Below are 22,666 nucleotides of genomic sequence, written 5' to 3'. Positions count from 1 at the left end.
GCTGGTGCAGGATGGCACAATTCTGACCTGACTGGGGTTTAGGAAGTACAACTTGTGTTTGGGAGGACCAAGAGCACCACCTGCTGTGCCTGTGAGGAGAAGCAAAACTCTCTGCATTAAATAGCAACCAAGGAAAATAAAGATTGGGGGTTTTTTTCAGTCCCCTCCATTCCCCCACCAGTCTGTGAAACCATGTGTTTTAAAGCACAAACACTGCTGAAGGAGACTGTCAGAAAGTAGTGAGCAGCCCAAAGATGGCACCTTCGTTGAGTGCAAAGAGCAGACAAGGAAAGCCTGGAAACATGATGTCAGTGGATTTTGGGCTGACCTAGGCTAGATAAGCTGGAGGAGAATGGCAGAGCAGGAGAAAGGCAGGCAGGGACTCTTTCCCATTGCACAGACTAACACCCCAGTCTCAGCTCCAGGTTTCAGGCAATGGGGTAGAATATATCAAGACAGCATCCTCTCTTCTCATCCATTTCTGCACCAGCCTCAGGTGTAAGCTGCCCAGGTGAAAGCTCTTCCTCCTGCCCAAGCAGGGGATGATACTGAAATATCCCGGTGAAGCATCTTTTCACTGCATCCCATAAAGCAAAATGTTGGGCATGAATGCTTGAATAGTGGCTGAAGATCATCCATGATTTAAATTAAAATCTCTGAGAAGTGTAAGGATTTGGGGGTTCAGGGAGAACAAGACTGTGACACAGCCCATGAAAGTGAGCATCCTCCTGTAATAGCAGAAGTTCAAGAAGAACTCTGTACTTAGGTCAAAGCCAGCTTATGCTGTTATGTGACAGATGAGAGGTGGAAGATGTCATCAAATGCCTCCAAAATCAGGAGTATCTGTTTACACACCACCTTAGTTAAAATATTAGTTTCTAAGAACAGTCTGGTGTCCCATAGGACAGTATTTCAAAGGCTGCTAAAAACATGACTCGAAGTTCAAACAAGGTTCTAAATTAAAATTAAGTTTTGCAATGATAAATATGTACTGGAGCAGGAATCCATCCTTGTCCACCACTCTGTTCAAGAGCAGATGCCAAAGGAGTGGTCACCATTGTCAGCACAGCCTCCACAGTGAAGTGTCAGAAGAGTTCATGGAATATTCTTTATGAGTGATTACTATGTTTTGTACCTACCCTAGGGACACCCTATGGCAGACAAAAAAATTCTTCACTATAGACAATTTTTCATTACCAAAATGTATTCCAAAGGCTATTTTTATTTCAGAAAAATTTCTGGGCTTCATTATTAGTTCTATATGGAATGATGGCAAGGTGCCTAAAATGCTGATATACAAGGACTTCCCCATGAAGCCCTAGTACAGGTCCCCTAACCTGGAAGAGGAAACCAAGTAATTACTTTTTTTTTTCTCCAGTTAGTAGGTACCACAAATTTTTTTTTTAAGCAGCCATGTCACCTGAACAACCACAAAAACTGTTTGTTCTCCAGGTACATCAGAAAGTGCTCAGAGTTCTTCCACTGTTACCTAGGAACAGCGTCTACTTCATCCAAAAAGTAGAGAAACTGGTGTACTTTCAGATGATTATCAAAATCTGCAAAGCATCTTGGTCCATGCTAAGAACTGCAGTCAGGTGCCAGATATAAACTCTTTCTGCAAGCACAATGACAGAAAGGGGAATACTAATGAATACTTTGGCACATATGAAGCCTTTTCTGGCTCATTGAGTACCCAAAGGACAGCAAGTCATAATTAAAGCCAATAATGGCAACTCCAGACAGACATCCAAATAGTTTCCTTGTGCCGTCAATTCACCGTTTCATATTATCTCACATCATACTTAAGTAGTGTAGAGCACACAAGCATCAGGAGAAAGAATTCCAGCATGACTTAGTACAACCAATAAGTAAATCCAATTATGCCTAACTAAAATGTGTTTATTGCCTTCACAAGGGTTTGCTTTTATTATCCAAATATTTTTTAAGGAACAGGGCTTTTTTTCACCAAATAATTTGTGTCAGCTTTGAAATTGTTTTAATTTTTAAATACTTAATTCTTTGGAGTGAGGCCATGTATTCTTCATGAGAAGAAGGAGCATAATTTGTTCATGAGGTAAAGAACTTTGCTATGTAAAAGCCTTTTTACTATAAGCTATGTACACTAGTCAAAATGCTTGGTAATGTCTCCAAATGAAAAACAAATGGTCCCATTTAGACTAGAATCAATGTTAATGATTTGACAAGACTGGAGTGTTTTGCATGCAACATTCCCAGCAAACACAACAGCAATGAGGATGCCAATTTTTTTTTTTTCCACTTTCTTTGATTCTGTGATAACTTTTACAAAACATTTAACTAGACCTCCTTGAGTCTCTCATCCACTTACAAAATCCTGGGGTTTTCCAAAGTCAAGAAGGATCTGTTCTACCCACTGAAGGCACATATTTTGTAACAAATTCTGACTCCCAGAATAGGTTTGCAAAAGAAGTATTCTTCCAATACTTTCTGTAAGTTGTCACTTCTTTGAAAATTACATGTAACTTGTCCATGAGTTATAAAAAGGTTTACATTTTCTTCATACTTCTCTACAATGGTGCAAAAACAAACAAACAAATGTCTGGGTTCTTAATCTCTGATGTCCAGCAGTATGGGCAGAAAGGGGAGAACAAACAAAAGGGATCTTATCTGTTAGTTCAGGAGCAGACTGAGCAGTTCATCAAACAAACATGCTTATTGTCCTTTTAAGAGGTGGTTACTGTGACAGGAGTTCCATGAAGCTGAATCACTCCAAGACTGCAAGGCACCGTGTAGTTCATCCCACTGCTGTTACAGCACAGCACAGAAGGGTGTGGGGGGTCCTCGTCTCCCCTGATGTGACCCTGCTCTGCTGAATCTCTGTTGGAAAGCACCAAACTCTCAGAGGCCACCACACTTCCCTGCCTGCTCACGAGGGCTCAGGAGCAGGTCTGAGCTGCACACCGGAAGAGGACAGCTGCACCTTGCAAAATAAGTCTGTTGTCTTTAGAGACAAGGAAAAAGGGAGGGATTCTAAGTCACTTTTTCTACGTATTTTTTTTCCCGAGGCTGTGCAGCCCATCATCTCATTCTGCATAAGGAACACATTCATAGTCTGGCCTTTATTGATAAACAATATGAAAAATATGCAACTAGCATTTATCATTAGTCTCCTTGCTGCCGACAGACATCAGACATGCTGGTGTGATGAACTGGTGAGCCAGATAAGAATTTTAGCACCAAATCCCAGGCCTGAGATTATCCCATCTAATTGAAACAAAACTTCTACTGACTTCAGCGGGAAGAAAATCTAAGCCCCAGCTTTCTTTCAAAAACATGTCTATTTTTATACCAAAAGATTGTATTGTAAATTTTGCTTTATACTTCATTTATTCCCAATTTCTGGTTTTGAACATTGAAGAAACTACTAAAAGATACAAGAATGGGATCCCTGTCAAAAAGAAGGAACACAAATCCAGGCTCCCCATTCAATCTGAAATGAGTTCAGCAGTGTATGCTTATTGCTGCTGCTCTAAGTGGATGTGGTGCTGCTGGCAGTGAAAACTTCAGCAAACATACATGTATCAAGTGTGTCACTAAATGTGTTCAAGAGCAGGGATGGAATCCCAGAAACTTCTAGTGCTCTTGTCCAAAACCCAGACTTTTTTTAAATTTCATGCAGTAGGACTTTGGTGTGTTTTAAACACAAAGAATTTATATAGTAGCATTTCCTTCCTCCTCTTTTTTTTTTTTTTCTTTATGTTAAAAAACCCCACCTTTCTACCTATTTTGAAGTGTTGGAAAAGGACTGCCCAAGTGAGAGAGGAATTCCATAGCCTGCAGCAGAGACTGGCAGTCAATCAAAGTGCACACACCACACTTTGTTACAATATTTGCACAAGACCATCAGGACCTGTTTAATGAAGGATATAAAGAGATTTGCACAAAGAATTGAGTCCTACAAAGATGAAGATGATTAACTGAGAAATAGTTCACATCCTCTCACCCCAACCTGATTTAATTAACTCCTGGTAATGGGGGAAAAACAACCCCTTACATTACAAGTGCATGAGGGCCAATAAACCTGATTTATTGTCTTAACCACACTGCAAGACAGACAGAAACAAATGACACGTTTTTTCCATGGAATGTTGTTAGAGTGTGTGCACGAAGATATTTTCCTTCTCCTGGTGCATCTGTACAACTTTGCTGCCATCTGCTGCCTCCTGAAGACAAACAAATCACTCTAAAATGAGAGCTGGATGCCAGTGGCACGGAGCTGCTGCCAGTGGGAAGGGAGGCCTGGCTTAGAAGTGTTTTATAGCTGCCCTGGGCTGGTTACTCAATATGCTGAGTAAGGCAGAGACTCAGATTTTTCATTCCTCCTGAGCTTTACTCAGAAAAAGCAGGAACAGCACAATACCTTTGCACATTCCAAGGAGATGGAGGAAGGAACTACCCTGATACCACTTTTACCACTCTGGGCTACCAAGAGAACAGTAGCAGCATTTTTTGAGAAAAGAGTGATTTTGAGGTGTGACATGAAAAGATAAAAGGAGAACACTGGCTCCTGTGCTGCAGGAAAGACATATTTACTGAAGAGAAAAGAAGACTGAAGTTAGAAAAGACCAGCAGTGCCTTTTCAGGAGAACTCATGATTGGAGAGATGTGCATATGCTCTTCATTTCTATACACAGAGCTCTTTCAAAGGCAGGAATCAAGACAGTGTGCTGAGTCAGACTGGCCTGTTTCTCTGCCTCAGGCATAAACAACACCATCTCAGTAGTAGTCAGGTATGAACTGTCAGCTTCCATGATCACAGACGTCAAGTTGGACATTAACTGTTACAAACAGAAGGGATTATTTTCAGAAAAAAATAAAAAGTATGCTGGATTGAAATCACAGTTGTATTTACTCTACATAATTATGTAATCTACACACACTTAACACAAGTAACCTCATTTTAATGAATGGCATGTTGCAAAATGTCTTCATTATAACATATAATCCAAAAACACACAAGAAGTAAGTATCATATCTGGTATGAAAGGCTGCTTCAAATTCTACCTGAGGAAGCTAGAGACAGTAGAAATGGCTTTTAAAAGATTGTAAAAATCTCTTGGTTGATGTGAGGGATTTTTAAATTTTATTTTTAATCCTGCCAAGTAACTCAACCAGGCATTGATAAATGGACCTTCCATCAATATATTTATTTTCCTCCTTATGGCTGTAGAGATACTTCAAAAATTATATTCTGTATGCTGCTGATATAGAAGATTCAACCCTTCATTCATAATGGGTTTAAAATAAGTAGCTGAAATGGTTTATTTTGAAATTTTTTTGGAATCAGTGCTGGTTACCTTTGCTCTCTCCAGGATACACAGGGATTCACTAGTTGGGGCACAACATGGACCTTCAGCCAGGACATTACTTCATGGACTTTCATATAGATCATGGAAGCACAGAAACACAGACAAGTAAACACAGCTGCCCAGGCTTGAGAAACAGGTTTGCTGTCACCTGTAGGGCATGGCAGCAGTAATAACCATGCAACCCACACATATGTCAGCCCTCTTCCCTTAAAGCCTGGAGATCACTGAAGGAGGCCCCCATGTGAACAAGCCCACTGGGAACCTAAAGAGCAGCACTCAGCAGCCAAGGCAGCCTTCCTTCAGTCCTGAAACAAAGGCCTGTGCAAAACCCAGTCTAAACATTCTACTGCACAAATAGTTGCTAGGGGATTCCAGATTTCAGTCAAATTAGGATTTTGAAATAGTAGCTTTTATATATGTCTGGAAAGGGTTTCAAAATGCTATTTCGAATTCTGTTCTAGATCTAGTTTTGTTTTCCAGTTACGATTCAATTTTGTTTTTTTATTAAAACCACAGCACTTTGATGTCACCAGTTGCTAAATTAGACTGGATAGTAACTCTGACAGCTCTCATGTATTCAAGGTAAATGGGACTGGAGAGAAAAAAAGAATCTGTGATGGAGAAAGTACTGGAGTTGTGTGATAGGCCACATCAGAGATTCTGAGGGAGAAAAGTGACCTTCCAGCTCAGTGTCCAGAGCAGCAAGCAGTCAGTATTTTGGACATCATCAGGAAGGGTACTGAGAATCATTAAGGTGGTTAATAAGGTGAATGAATGTGAAGTGTCACTCATCAAATCCTGCAATATTATAACGGGGGGAAAGGGGCAGCCACTGAAACTGTCAGGGGAATGGTATCACAGAGAACAGTATCAAAGCAAATGCTACAGGAAATAGGCAGAGCTGTGCTCCTTAATCTAGTGGTGCTGGAAGAGCAGGAGACCAGACCACAGGAAGTGGCCAGGTTCACACAATGTCCCTAAACAGGACCTCCTTTCACTGCAGGAGACTGGCCCAGCACACTGGCACAGACAGGCTGCTGTTCTAACCCAGGCAGGCACTCCTGTGTTGTTCTGAATAAAGCCCCTGTGTTGAGCATCCCCTCCATGCAGGAAAAACCACTCTGTTGTGCTGTTCTGGGAATGTGAATGGTGGCTGTGCTGTGGCAGATGACTGGGAAACTGGCAAATGAGGGTGTATGGGGTCAGAAACACACACACCATGACAGATTCCAACAGACAGCCCACTCCAGTGCCCACACACCCTCCAGCTGCAGCCTGAAACTCTCTAGGACTGAAAGCTTAGAAGAAAGTTACCTCTTGTCAGCAAGGCCTTGCAGTGCAGATAAAAATAGACTCAACATCTCTGGAGGCAGAACAACATTGAAGAGTCAGTAATTGTTACTACTGTCACCAGTACTTGGCAGGATTATAGAAACAACTGTTGAACTACTTCAAAAGTGCTGCAGAGTGGAATAAAACATATTACTAGAACTATTCTAGCCATGTTCTGCTTTCTCTTAATTGCTGCTTGTTTATGAACAGTGTTTCAGTGCTTCTTGTCCACTGTAGCAAGAGAGAAGCTTGGAACTTCTTTTGGCTTCAGTTGAGAACAGAAGAGGTCTATGAGGTGCTTTATAACTTAACTGAATGACTCAATAAAAGAAAAAAATGCACAGGTAAGAAGCTTCTTCTTTGTTTTCATGCATATTTTTGAAGGCACAAGTTTTTTGTTGATTAAGGGTTTTACTTTTACCCTGCTTTCTTACCAGCCTCTCTGCTGATGAAGGATGAATAGGGAAAGTGCTGACCTTTCTCTCTCTGTTGCAGTTAATAAATACAAATAACACTTTCCTGTATCCGTGCCCAGTTTGGATAAAACAGTCTGATAGATACTGTATCCCAGATGTTACATTTGATAATTAGGCAGCTTTAAAACGCAACATAGCTGCATGTTATTAAAACCACTAAAATAAAATTAAATCTTTATCCCTGTCTTCTTTTTCTGCAGGAAAACACAGGTTTTGCCTTGAAAAGGTCAGAGAAAAGAAGAAGCATGATGATGTAGAGGAAGGTAACTTTCAATTCTAGCTTGTCTGTATTAAATACTTTGCAATAAACTGCTCATTAGCTGCTTATCATAGGCAAAACAGGCAGTTGGTGAGCTCTGTTGCTTTTGTGCATTCTAATACACTTCTAGCATGATCCAGAAAATCCAGGCAAGGGGTAATATATGTGATTACATGACTTGTTATCTTAAATGGTTTCATATGTGGTATTTGCTTCAGTTATTTGACATGACTCAAGTTGACCTCATTGTTTGTATGCTTGAAAGGGAACAATTATGCAACTACTAAATGGTATGGAAGACAGCAGTGCCACATGAGACAGAAAAAAAATAGGAATGCAATGTCTACTAAGCTGTCAAAACGTCTGACACCAACATAGTAAGTTTATTTTCTTTGTATGGTCCTACACTACAGAGTAATGAAAAGCTAACATTCATGCTGTAAATATGGATTAAAAATGACAACTTGTAGCTCTTATTGTGATTTGGAACCTACAATTTTTGTGGTTCTCTGTATATTTTCAGACAAGTTTTGCATTTGCCAGAATAACAAAAAAAAAACCTACTTAAGTAGACAACAGTGGTACTAAAACCAGCATTTTATGACAACGCTGTAAAATTATAACATACATAAAATTATGCACATGTATCTTTAGTTACAAAATCTTTGTATATAGTTAATGTGAGTTTGGCAACCTCTTATAGAGGATGTTGAAGCAAGTACATCTTTAGTTTTATCAGTGGTTTACAAAAAACACTAATGAAATAACATAGCATTACTTAAAACTGGACAAGATGCAAACACTATAACTTTCTTGTTAGCACTGACCTACTTCTTGCAAAGCACTTGTATTAACCAGTTAGAAAGATGGAAGAATCCTGGAAAATTCATTGGTATCTATTTAATCTGGTTTTCAAGTTCTTTATTTCAGTTTTCTTGGCAGCTATTCCACATTTTTGTAAGGGAAAGCATGTAACATCTTATGAAACTGCAAGGCATCCTCTTAAAACCATTTTGCTTGATTTCAAACCACCTTGAAGCCTTTACAGAGGTTATAGAACAAGGACATCCTATTGCTCTGCAGCCTCTGACTGCACTCTCCTATTAGCCAACATCAGCAGCCACAGAGTGACTGGCTGGCCAGCACCCAGCTGAACCAGCACAGCATCGTGCTGGGGCTCCAAGGTGAGTGCTTCCTGCTGGCTCCATAACAAACCAGCTCAACAGGGATTGCCACAGACTGCTGAAGGTTCCTCAAGGCACTGTTAAACCATGCCATAATTAAAGAGTTTATTGGGCATTTGGTACTGATCCCAGTGTTCTGACTAAAGCCCACACCTGAGGAATTGCACTGTATTCCCTGGTCCTTCCTCCCCTCTCTGTGTTTTCTATTCCCTGTTCTACAGGTCTCTGGGGATGGCATGCATGCTCCAGAAAGTGCTACAGTGAAGAACTGGAGAAAGGGAACTTCAGAAAAAATCAGTAAACATCTTTGGCTTGCACACACTCTTGGCCATCAGTAGGTGCTGGTTTGCTACACAGTATAAGAAGCTTTCCTGGTCCTAGTGGCAGAATCACTGACACACACGGAGACAAGAGCCTAGAGAAGATGTATGCTGCTTTGGGGCTGAGGTAATTTTCTGCACAGTGGCTGGAACTGTGGATTTGTGCTTGATAGTATAGTGGATAATACAGCTATAAGCTGTTAATATGGAAATGTCTTTGTTATTGCTGAGCAGGGCTTGCACAGAGCCAAGGCCTTCTCTGCTCTCTTCTCCATGGCTGGTGAGGGAGCTGCAGGTGCACAAGGAGTTGGCAGGGACACAGCCCAGGACAGCTGCATGACCAAAGGACATTCCGTGTTGCACAGCATCATGCTCAGGATATAAAGTGGGGAGGAAGAAGGAAGAGGGGGACATTTGGAGTGGTGGCCTTTGCCTCCCCAAGTCACTGTTCGTGTGATGGAGCCCTGCTCTCCTGGAGATGGCTGAACACTTGCCTGCCCACAGGAGGAAGTGGATTTGTTTCTTGTTTTGCTTTGTCTTTATTTCAACCCCATGAGATTTCCAGCCTTTCCCCTTCTGATTCTCTCCCTGATCCCATGGGAGAGCGAGCGAGCGGCTGCCTGGAGCTTGGTGGCTGGCTGGGGTGACACCATGACACTATGACAAAGTGTTCTCTTGGAACAGGAAGGTCACTGCTGCCAGCTCTGAGGGAGGCAGACACTGCTGCCTGAGGATTTATTAAAATTTTCCCCAGATGATCTTGCCTCCAGATACTGCTTTCTTTCAGTACGTGAGTAGGAAGATCAATTTTAATTAGCATGACTTTAAAGCTGACAGAAGCAAATACCAATTACTGTCAGTCAACAGGGTGATTACAACTACCTCAGACACATTGCAACAGAGGAGTGGTTGCTTTATTTATGTCTTAGAAGTGGATGGCAAAGGAAAGCAAATATCCTTATTTAGCTCACAGCCTTGGAATCAAGAGGAGAAAAATATTTTTGCTTACCATGACACATTTAGTGTTTTGTTCTGGATTTCCCGGGACTTCTCTCAAATATTTAGTGCCACCAAAACAAGAGAGAAAAGTAAATATATCAGAAACCCTCAGAGCAGAGGGCTTTTGTCTCATTTGTAGCATTCATTAGCCCAGGTGTTCCTTCCTAAGTTCACTGCTATGGCATTCCTTGTTGTAGGTTTCCAGAATGATTATCCCAAGCAGAATGCCTTGGGAAGGTAATGGCTTCTCTGCATGTGTCTAGGTCATTCTGACCTAACCCCTTTCTAACATTGTCAGACAACTGGCCCACTGCCAGAGTGCTCAACAAATTTAACATGCCATTAGAAAGATTATGGTTTGTGTTCAGTACAGATTTTCTGCAATTCCAAATGTTGTGAAAATGCCTGGAATATTCAAATACTGCTTGTCCTGGGCAGAGATAGAGATGATTTTTTGTTTTGTTGACTCCTGTCTGAAAAGCTCCTCCAATCTTTGAGTTATTTTTATCCATGTCTAACTTGGAGGAGTTTTGAAACAGCATTTAGCTAAAAAGAGAAGCTGACATAAAAGTGTGTGCCAACTTTCCAAATGCTGAATTACAATTACTTTCCTGCTTCACTGCCACCTATGAAGAATGTGGTTACAGAGATAACCCAGGGATTGAGATACCAATCTTCAACACTGCTACATTTGATGAAAATTTCAGAAACTACAGAATCAGAAAGATGAGCTGGTATGGGGGCCCTGTGAGCTTGTGGGGACATCTCTGTCCCTGAATTAAATTACTTCTTTTAGCAAAACCTTGCTCTTACTGGGCTTGGTGACATTGTTTCTTGTTTCTTATACTCCTGTGTTGTGTACACTTCACCTAACAACAATACAGGTTTCTTGTACAATAAAAGTTGTCCAGAAAAACAAGTGCAAGTAACAGCACACACTATGGACAAAAATGCCAAATCCAGAAGATCCAAGTAGCTGGGAAATGACATGTCTGACTAAGGACACCTTTCATTGATGACAAGAATTTAATACATGTATCTAAGAAGTGATAAAATATATAGAATCCCAGAGCACTACAATATTTAGTATCAGATATATTTAGGTGTGGACTTCTTTGTAAGTTTGTGGAACATTCAGCTAGAGGCATAGAAGTCCATCTTCATTTGTTTACTATCTAAGGATAGTATCTGTGCCCCTAAATGGATTTCCAAAGTACATAGATGGTCTGCACTGACCTTTGAAAATTCCAAATGAAATCTGCATATGTATGCAAGTATCAAGATGTTTCCATTTTACTTTGGAAAAAGCTGGTTGGAAATTAAAGAAAATGGGAAATGCATCAATTTTGAATCTATTGTGTTAAGTTTTCAGGACTATCTGTTTTCATTATTTTGGTTAGTTCACCTCTATACACAATTCTTTAAAAAGTTGCATATATGCATGGTTAAATAGGCTAGGTAGTGCATGTGGACATGACCTTGCTTGGGCTGAAGACTTTAAAATGCAAAATGCCTTGAAACACAAAGTGGTAAGAGAGTTCATAAAGACTGTTTTATATTACAATAAAGAGTATTCTATTTAAAAGTTACAGGCTTGTGGTTTATGTTGCTGAACTCAACACAAATAACAAAATCAAGCTCAGTTTATCTCCCCCAATCTCCATTTTTTCTCTAGAGAAGTGTCTTCTTTCTGTCACACATTTTTCTTTCTCTCTATTGTATACCACTGGATGGATCTCTTGTCTGTATTTTTGTTTACTACAAGGCACTGAAAAGAATACTGACAATAAAGAGAAAGACTTCCTGGTCTCACAGCAATATCAAGTCACACTTTATCCTGGATCAGCTGTGTCAAAGAAGGTGCACACACTTTACCTTGAGAGCTGTAATTTCTGCTCCTCTTGTCACTGACCACAGAAAAAAGCCACGGCTGGTACTCCTCCTTCAGGCAGCGTCACAGTTTGTCTCATTGCATTTTGCCAGGATGATTGTTTTTACTGAAGCAGCAAAGAGAAACGTCTATTGCCTGCAAGCACCTTCCAGTGACATGTTTTCAAACATTAAGGCAAAATGCATCAGGGAAGATGTGGGTTTTCAGGGGCTGCCAGGCAGGACAAACCACACGCTTCCTGTGGCCCCGGTGACACGCTTATGTTCTGCTTCTGAAAGCTCTGCTGGAAACCAGGAGACAGAAACCAGTTTCTCCTGGCAGAGAGCAGTTCACCTTTGGAATTCTGACTTGTACAGTACAGCAGAGGCTTTGGTTAACAGGGCACTTTGAGGGAATCTCTGTGAACAGAGACACAGTGCAGTGTCTTTACCTGTCTTTAACACCAACACTGACAGATTCTTCTTGGCCTTGCCCTGGGTGCCCTCTCTGGGCTCCTGAAGCAGCAGCTGAGCTCTCTCTGACTTACTCTAGGACAGAGTTCCAAATACATAGCTTTCCCCATCTTGGTGTTTCTGGCAAGGAAATTAGTACTTTTGCAAGAGTACAAATGGGAAAACCTGCATTTTTCCAAAATCTGTACACCCAGGAGTCAGGAGGATTCTTCTAACAGACTGCCAGCTGGACTAAGAATAATGAAGTTCCAAGTTTTAAACAGTGGTCTGCTCTGGCTATTCTTGATGTAAAAAGATACTTTTACTCTCCCCTCCAGTTCAGTCCTCCCACTCTTTAATTTTTTGGTTCCCTTTCTTGGACTTCTGCAGATTAAAATCAGAAAACAAACAGTATTCCTTCCCCCACTTCAGAAGAACACTTTTCCTGCTTTTCTTGGCTGATTGCTCCTTTCATACTCCGTGGGCATCCTTGGGATATCTCCCAAGGCAGGCTCTGCAGAATGGCCCAGCACCAAGCAGTGTGGCTGTCCAGAGCCTACCAACACTGACATGACCTCATGTGGCTTAATTTATTTCTTTATACTCTTAGATAGTATGGGAACTCACACCAATCTCCAGGTCTCATAACCACATCACAGCCTCCTGAAAGGAGACACCAGCACTGGCTTCAGTCCTCTTTCTGAAGGTTCCAATGTACAGAGCCCTTGTTCTTTGTCTTCCATTCCTGCAGTTACAGGAAAACCCAGAGAGCAGAACAAGAGGCTTCATTGTTTTACAAAACTGGTTAACACCTTGATAGCTAATTTGGTTTAGGGCAAAAAATAACTAAAAAAAACAAACAAAAAAACCCAAAGAAACACCCCCTTCACCCATTTCACTACTGTGCTAGAGATTTGTGTCTCCTACTCTCAAATTCTTTCTAGGAATCTGAAATCAGAGACCATTCACCAAAAACATCTTCTGAGTAACATCAGTGAGGGGCCACAGTGTTCTAAGGTAGTTGATCTACTTCTCTAACTGATTAGATTCACATATAGTTAATTTCTGGATTATACCAGAGATTTAGAGACTTTAGCATTACTTCAAACCCTGGAAACAAGATGCTTGAAATCATGTAGTTCATAAATATTAGAGGAGCATCTTCTGATACCTCCTCCAACTTTTGACCAACAAATGAATAGTTTGGCAAATGTTGTTCAGTCCTTCAAACAGAGGACAAACACAGAATTTGGGCAAGAATGAACTTCCACTTTTTGTCCTTATCACAATCTTTACACATACAAAAATGCATCCAACCAAAATAAAATCCATCACAACATTTCCAAAAAATCTATCAGATAATGTAGGAATTTGACCTTGTCTGATGGCCAGGTGCCCCCCAAGTTGTTCTATTACTCCTCTCCTCATCAGGACAGAGGAGAAAATAAGACAGGACAGAATTTACGGATCAAGGTAAAGGCAACTTAATAATGCAAAACCAAAGGCTGTGTGCAAAGGAAAATCGAAAGATTAATTCTCTACTTCCCAACAGCAGGCCATGCCCAGCCACTTTCTTGAAAGCAGGGATTCAGTACATGCAGCAGTTGGCAAATTTAACTGATGGTGGCTTCTGCTGCCTGCCTCTATGATTGTCCTTTGCTCTTTCCCACAACAGTGAAATGGAATAATCCATCCCACAACAGGGATATGAAACAATCCATCCCATAACAGGGAAATGGAGTATCCATATCCCTGCAAGTGTTCAAGGCCAGGCTGGGTGGAGCTCTGAGCACCCTAGTGAAAAGTGTCCCTGCCCATGGTGAGGGGTTGGAACCAGATAATCTTTAGGGTATCTTCTCAACTTAAGTCATTCTGTGATTCTATAGCTTTTAAGATGTTCCGCTACAAAAGCACTGATTCTGTGCCACAGAATGTGGTGCTTTGAGACCAGCTCCTCATGCAGTGCAACTGTCCCTACAGCAGAAGTGAAAATCTTTGGAAGAAGCAAGACACAGACATTGGGAAGGCCTCTCCTTGCAGCTGAATCCCACTGTGTCACTACTGGGTGTTCTCAGCTGTCTCAATTTCCATGCAAGAAATGAACAACTTATAGCTTATGAATCTGAACAGAGAATTTAATTCCTCCAAAGACTCAGGACATGAATAATAACTCCCTCTGACAGACCAATGATGATAGTAATTCCTAAGCTATTTACACCATGCATTGGCATTTAAAAAGCAGGGAAAAAATGAACTTATGCTATTCAATTGCTAATTAAAAGTGAAGTACATTACCAGATCATTCTTATCTAAAACATGAGAGATATACAACTGGACTATTGCAATTCAGCTTGCATCAGAAGGGCCATGATAGTAGACCATAAAGGATGGCTAATTAATTGACAGACAAACCACCAAGATATAAAAGAAATGTTGGTTTTTAACAGCTTTTTCATTATTAATAGTCAGGTTGTAAATTAGAATTTGCGTCTCCTGCCCATCCTCAAGGCCCAAGCAAAAGAATTATCTTACTGTTCATTTACATAATAAACGAGGTTCTGGATCAAATGCTTATTCAAATTTAGAATTACATATCTTATTTGGAAATATGAAGAGAACTGGTGGGTGTGACTGCTGCCACATGCATATTGGGAAGAAGCTAACATATTGCAAAGTTTGAGAATTTTGAATAATTTAATTTTTTAATTTTAAGTTAAATTAAGAAGCTCATAGAATATTGAGACCAGAGTAAAGGAATACTGGAAGGAAGACTGTCCCTTTCTCAAGGAGGATTAGGTTAGAGAGCGTCTGGGCAAACTTGACATCTACAAATCCATGGGCCCTGCTGGGATGTATCCACAAGTGCTGAGACTTGGGTCACCTCATAGTGAGGCTGCCCAGGAACATCTTTGAAAGGTGGCATTGGTCAGGTGAGGTGTCTGAGGACTGGAAAAAATGTCACCTGTCTCCAAAAAGGGCAAGAAGGAGGACCCAGGGAACCACCAGTCAGTCATCCTCACCTCAGTCCCTGGGAAGAAGACAGAGCGCCTCATTCTGGAGACCATCTCTGTCCACAGGGAAGACAAGAAGGTGGAATCAGGTGGATTCATGATGGGTAAATCCTGCTTGACCATCCTGATTGCATTTTATGATGAAATAACTGCCTGGAAGGGTGAGGAGAGAGCAGTGGATTTTGTCTACCTTCACTTCAGCAAGGCTTTGGACACTGTCTCTCACAACACCCTCATAGGCAAACTCAGGAAGTGGGGACTGGATGAGTGAACAGGGAACTGGTGTGTTCTCCACAATTCTCCACAAGTTATGGGAGAATAGTTTTAAAGTATTTCATTAAATAAATTATTTACCAGTAAAGAAACTGGGACAATTCTAAATGCTTTCATAAGATAAGCAGCTAAAATATTTTATCATAGGAACCACAAAACTTGCATCTAATAATCAGAAATTTGTCAATATTTCCTCAATAAAACATGTAATTCCTAATAATTCTGTATTTATTAAATGTGTTATTAATTTTCAAGAAAATAAAGTATATACTTGGAAGTGAATTGTAATTACATTGTGTTCTCCACCATTTTGTTGAAGGTGGACTATTTCACAAGCTTTCATTTTTCATTGGTTATTTTAACTCATTTTTCCTGACAACTGAGGCACACCTATAAATTACTGTCACTGTTTGTAGCAGCAGACAAGCACCAGTAAACTCAATTTAGAGCCCTATCTCCAGATCTTTATTTTTTTTCTTTGTTCACACAGGTCTGAATTCTTGTCAGCATCAACTTAGGAATGCCTCCCTTTAAGTGATGTCACATTCTGGGTGATCTTTGCTGTCTCCTGGCAGCCTTGTTATCCTCTTTCCCTCTGTTTCAGAATCACCATCCAGGGCAACGCTTTTCTTGCTGAATGGAGCTTGCAAGCTCTCTGCACCACACTGTGACAACTAAATCCACTTAGGATTTAGTCATGAGCCAGATACATCCCACAGGATGTGGCTCCATTATTGCTTCATGCATCAGACACGTCCCTCTTGAACTGCAAGCGCAGGAGACTTAATTGAGTAAATCTTAACTCGGAATTTTCTCTCTAATCTAATCTCAAAAGGTTGCATTAAAAAAAAAAAAAGATATGACTGGTGTTATATAATGCTGTAAGTTTGTTCCTCCCCCCCCAAACAGCCTTTTAATTTTATTGGAATTAGCTGAATGAAGCAAACCGGATTTAGCTCATGTTCCTTCTGTGGATTTTTAGCTTTAGATTAGATATCTTGTGATTTTTTTCAGTGAGTACAAATATGAAACATGTCAAGTACATGTTATTGAAGCAATATTAGTGAGATGGCAGGTAAGTGTTGAGTTGAACAGGAAGAGCTTATTGTGAGGTGGTAGGCTGAGGAATTGCTTCCCAGGGGATGGAACAGAGCTCTGTTCCTGGGATTTCCAGAAGGAAATCTCTTGCAGGAGCAAGAGAGTGAATGGGTCTCATTAGTCAGGGGAACACATTACACACTTTCTGGAGCAAAGTCCCAACATATTCTATTCTTTATATCAAATGCTACTTGCTGCCTTAGTGTCACACTAATTAATTTCATTTAATGGCAAATAAAATGATTTGTGTTGGTTTGTTTTGCCATAGTTCTGTAATTGTTGTTTGCGAAAATGGTGCTGTGTTCAGGTATCAGTGAGATGTGAACTCACCCCCTCATGATGACCCTGCCTATTCTATTTTTAAAGGCCTACTCTACTTTTATTTTCATTACTTGTTGGTTTTTTTCCTGTTTGTTTTGCTTGGTTTTGTTTTTTTTGGTATCGTGCTCTCTTCTACAAATAGATAATTAACTGATGTGGATATGGACCTTATCCTTTTACATTTTCTGTTGAGATCAATATTCTGATGTGATTTGTAGAGCTACAGGGCTATGAAAGCAGTTTGAAAGAGATGTCTCACAGGAGCTGAAGGAAGGAAAAAGCCCAAATCTCATCCAAACCCTATGAGAGCTAAGCCCCAGCCTCCGGTCCTGGTGTTCTTCCTTTTCTGTGTTTTATTCCTTCTGAAAGGAATTTGTGTGAATGGAAAGTAGACAGATTCAGAGACGACCTTTGCCTCAGAAAGCTGGAATTCTGGAAGGTAATGCAGAGAAAGGGGGACTCAACACCTGCCTTGTCCTTGTGCACTTTATGTAAGCTCCCATTAGTTTTGCTTTAGTCACTGTGACTTTATAAGTTTGTTCAATGCTTATGAGATCTGTTCACCTGTTTTTATGTTAAACACTTTGATATTAATCTAAACCCAGAGTATAAATCCATAAACAAAGTATAATTCACAATCACTGTCATTTACAGAGGTATTCACCACAGAACAGAAAACCATGTGAAACCTTTAGGCAGCACCTTCCCAAAGAGATTTTGCAGGACAAAGGCAGGAAAAAAACCCAAACCCGAGCACATAGAACAGTTAAAACCTTGCAAATACAACACACAGATCCACACAGACCTTGGGAATATATTTTTGTGCAGAATGCCTGTACCTTTGCATAGCACAGAGCCCTATGACCTGATTTTTGGAAGCCTGTATCCGAGGCGTGTGATTTGCTCAGCAAATAGTAATTGAGCTGCTATTTTTAAGGAAGATTTTCCCTATCCTAAGGATGCCTCAGGAGAATCTGAGCACTGTGCTCATCAGTGTTTTTGCAAGGCTGGTGGAGGCTGCACTGCTCTCCTGCAGAACTGGGGTGATTAGTGGAAGGAATCACTGCTTCTGTTGGGCAAAAGAGACACCAGATACCTAAGCCTTGTGTTCTGCCCCCTCTGAGACCATCTTTTTCCTTCACCATTCCTTCCAAATCATTATTTTTCTCTTCAAGGACTGAATCATGGCTCCCTGCCTGTGTCCTTGTTAAGATCTCAGCTAGAAAAATGCTTTTGCTTAAGAAAATAACATCATGGGAAAGGCCATGGCAACACAAACACTTGTTTTGCCAGAACACATTTATACTGGATGGGTGGATAGTTCAGATGGCCATGAACACTTAATAAAGATCATTTTTCTAGTAATTCCCCAAGGCACTTCCTTAAAAAAAAAAAAAAACCAAAAAATTTATAGAGAGACAGGCATTTCAGGGGAAACTGCCAGACTTAAAACAAATACGATTCCTTTCCTTTCATAAGTTTTCTTGTCACCTTAGCAATCTAGGGAAGGCAATTCCTAGTCTAAATAAATTGGATTGGTTTATGCCTTTTCAAATCTTCAGTCTTTCCTAAGTTTTATTTTTGCATCCAAAATCCTAATAACAGCCTGTAACACATTTACATTCCTGCATTCTTGCCTCTATTTTGCTGGGGACACAGTATTCCTTTTCCTTTTTTTTTTTTCCTCCTCCTCTCTCTCCCTTTGGTAATATGACCATTTTGCATTTTTCCAGATTTGGAAAAACAGGAATGTTTTCAGCCTTCAAGTTAGTGTTTAAGGAACAAGAAGAAAAAAGGCACCTCTGGCCTTCAGGCACAAATTTAGAACATTAAACTACATGCAGAAAGAAGCAATATTAAATCTAGAATGAGGAAGTCAAAACTGTCTAAGAAATTTCACAGACTGAGAGAATTTAAGGGCAGGATGAAATGACAGCTCTCTGAGTTTGACTCCTGTTTGTGAAGGTGATTACATTTTGCCCATTTATTACTGTGCTGAGATCCACAGCTCTCTTCAGCTGAAGCATTGCCTCCAGAAAAGTACACTGCTTTGAAGTGAGAACATCAAGAGGTGGGAAATCAGCACCTTCCCTGACACCTATTAATCACACACACTGTTAAATAGCACACAAGCTTCTCATTTGAGTTTGCTGCTTTCCCCCTGCTGCCTTTGGATCTCATTTTTACCTCTTTCCACAATATTAGAGAGTCCTTCTGTTGTGATAACTCCACACAGAAGAATCCTTTATGGAGAATTGGCTCACCTTGGTGCACAGATCTATACAAACTGCAGTGCTGCATTTCATGTCATTGTAGCACTTTACTGGTCTTCATGAGGACAACCCAAGAAATACGAGGTGTATTTTCCTGACACATCCTAGGTCACTTAATACAAGTAGATACCACACTGTCTGCAGTTATCTAGAACCTGGCTCTTGAAAGCTCCAGCCAGAATTTCTCCTGTCCAGTCCACTTGCTCAGGTCTCACTTCCTGCAGCTATTGCAGACTTCCTGTCCCAGGTTTCCAGTTTTCTGAAGTTTAGTTCCCCTGAAGAATCATTTGGGGTAAAACATTCCTCTAACTTCCTTGTCTAACTTGGTCAAATTAAGATTTAAAACAAAAGACTCCCTTTCACTCCTAATCTCAGACAGAAAGGCTTTCCTAGCAGATGTGGATACACATTCAAGCACAGCTAATAAAAACACACCTGAACATTAAAACAGGGTGAAAAAATTCCATTACATACTCAAATATCACAAATATTATTGTATTTTTTCAATCAAGGTAACCTTTTATCTACTCCTGAATTATGTAAATAAATGAAGCAACACTTCTGTAAAATCACTTTAGCTCCTGGTTCTTCAAGGATTGAAAATCCTGTCCATGTACTGTGCAGGAAGCTGACAGACTCAGGCACACCAGCTCAGACAGTATCTCAGGGCAGGTGTGAGAGAGGAGGCTCTGTTGCCCTGTTCTGTCTTTGCTGGCTCCTGTTGCACAGCTCAGGTCCTTGTTATTTCCCCTGCTCCATAGCTCCTGCCACACATCTGGAAACAGCACACTCTTCCTTCAGTCTGTCACAGTACTGAAGTCTGTTTATAGGACACAAGTGTCTGCCACAGGGAGGGAAACAAACAGCTCTGTTTTGAGTGAAATGTCAGAGTTGGGCTTTGACATATTAGGAATAAGTGAAGCAAGCAGTGAAAAGGCTGGCAGAACAAACATGGGCATGCAGTGGGGAAAATATTGCCTTGGCATTGGGGATATGAAAAGTCATTCTGCAAAGAAGGTCAGATTTCACATTTAATGACTGCTTGTCTGGATTTAGGACTCTGTGATGCACTTAAACCAGCAAGGTGTACACTGATACCAGTGGGGTACAGGCATGAAGATCTAGAGGATATCCTCTCCTTCTGTACTGCTATAGCTCACTCAGCCTTACAACCACCACCATTTCTCAGTTGAGGAAACACTCCCATCTTGACTGTTAATTCTGCACTTTGACTTTCTTCTTTACAGTTTTCCTTTTGTTGCTATTCATTCCCTTTCCTTTGGAATTTTCCTCCCTCTGATAATTCCCCTTTCTTCTCATTTGTAATTTTAATTGCCTCCAATCAAAGTTTTACTAAGCATTCCAAGTCATGTAATTGGATTTTAATTCAAAGATAACTCATGTTCAAAGATAACTAATACCATTCAGAATGTTATTGCAAGTTGCCTATTTGTAGAGTCCTGAAGAAAATGCTGCAAAAATGTACAATGAGTTCATGTTTAGAATATTGTAATGGATTTTCTTCTCTCCAGGGAAGGTTATGGGTGTAACCCCTGTAGCATAAGCTAGTCCACAATAGTTGCTTTTAAATAACTAGTTCAGCTCTGAGAAAAACTCCGTTTATGCCATGAGAGCTGTATCAGAATATTTCCTTGTGTATATCCTTATAAACAGGATAGCTTGGCACGGACCTGCTTTAATGTAAACTGGATGTCTGGAGAAACTGGGTATATCATGGTTTTGTGCACTATATCAGCTGGGGGAAATGGAAACACTCCACTGACTCAGACAGGTCTTTTCTGGTCTCTTTTCTATGAACCACATTGCTGGCTCTCCTATGTCCCTAACTGCAATATTATGAACTTTCTGGCCTCCAGCTCTTTGTTCTAATGATTAAACAAGACTAACATTTTTTTGAGGTCACAGTGATAATATGATAGTCCCTTTGAAGGGATTCAGTAAATACAATACAACAGCAGTGCACTGTGGTATTATCAGGACCTTAATTTTGACTTCTGGCAATACTATCAGTGAAGAAATTCTGGTTTTAAAACTTAAATGTATAGTGGGCAGAAGAACCACCAATAATAACCAAAACAGGTTTATAAAGCACAAGACTCAGTTTCCTTTCCTGACCACACTGGGCAACTACTAAAAGGAATCCATCTGTTTAGTGATTCTTAGAATCATGCCCCTCCTAAGATGGCCATGCAGAAGTAGCTTCCAAGAGAACTACAATAACTCTGACTCATTCTGAGATTCCTGGTAAGCAACTGATTTTTAGTAGTTACTGCTGGTCATGTGGGATTGGCTCCAGCACCTATGTGGAGATCAAAATAAACCCTTTCTTTGCTTCTTAGGGACTGTAAAGAGTCTCAGAACATCAGCTTGAATTTGGCCACTATCTTTCAAACAGACAAAGCTAGATCAGGTCACCTCCCATGTCCAAAGCATGCCCTACCTTTGAATTATACATATTTTAGACTGCTAAATGGACATTAGGTTTTAAATTAATCACTGCATTATGTTTACCAAATCTGTATGATTAAACTAAACTTGGACAGGAAAAAAAATTAACAAAAAAAAAAAAAAATTAACATGAGACACCGACTTGTGTCATGGACCCAGGAAGAGGTGGCTTGTCTCAGAAACAACAGTGGCTCTTCCTGGTACGACACCTCCTGTCCTCTCTCCTGTATCTGCCATGCCAGCAGAAGTTGATAGGTTGTCTCAGTTTCTGCTTTGGCTCCAATTTTTCCTCCATAGAGCAGAAAAATTCTCTTTTGCCTTTTTGTTGAGTAGTTGATCTGCACTCACCTTCCTACCTTACATTAGGAGAATAAAGCCATCTCAATTATTTAAACAGTAACTACAAAAATCGCATTTCTTTGCCTCTAGAAGTGCAGAAAATGACTGTGTGAATATGTAGTGGGGGAAAGGACTGTAGCTGACAAATGTTGAGCAATTATATCTGAGCTCAGCATGAGAAATGATGAGAAAAAAAAAAAAAATCAATGTAAATTGTGAACGTGTCATGTGCATGCCCTGAAACAGCAGGCAAGGGAGAAGCATAGGGATCCATTTTCTTTCTTTCAGGGACAGGGATCTAAATGCCAAGCAGAAATGAAAACATATAACTGCAAATGATGATATATGAAAGTGGTGGAGCATAAATATAAGAAAACCTTTTTGTCCAGACTTGGGTGTCCCGGGTGAAGTAATAGAAATCTCCACATGCAATTTAACACTGTCAGTTCTGCTACCCACAACTCTACATTTTGTAAGAATCAAGAGCTGTCAGGGATTAATATGAAACATTATGTGTTGTTTTCCCTCTGTGGCCTATATACTCTTGCACACACGAGTCCAAAAACCATGGAACTGTAATTTTTAAACACTAGGTGGCTCCATTGGCTTTTTAAATGCAGCATTTCCCGACCTTGCACAAAA

Source organism: Cinclus cinclus, chromosome 6 (assembly GCF_963662255.1).
Source record: "Cinclus cinclus chromosome 6, bCinCin1.1, whole genome shotgun sequence".
NCBI classification, from domain to species: Eukaryota; Metazoa; Chordata; class Aves; order Passeriformes; family Cinclidae; genus Cinclus; species Cinclus cinclus.
This window is presented reverse-complemented; position numbering follows the sequence as displayed.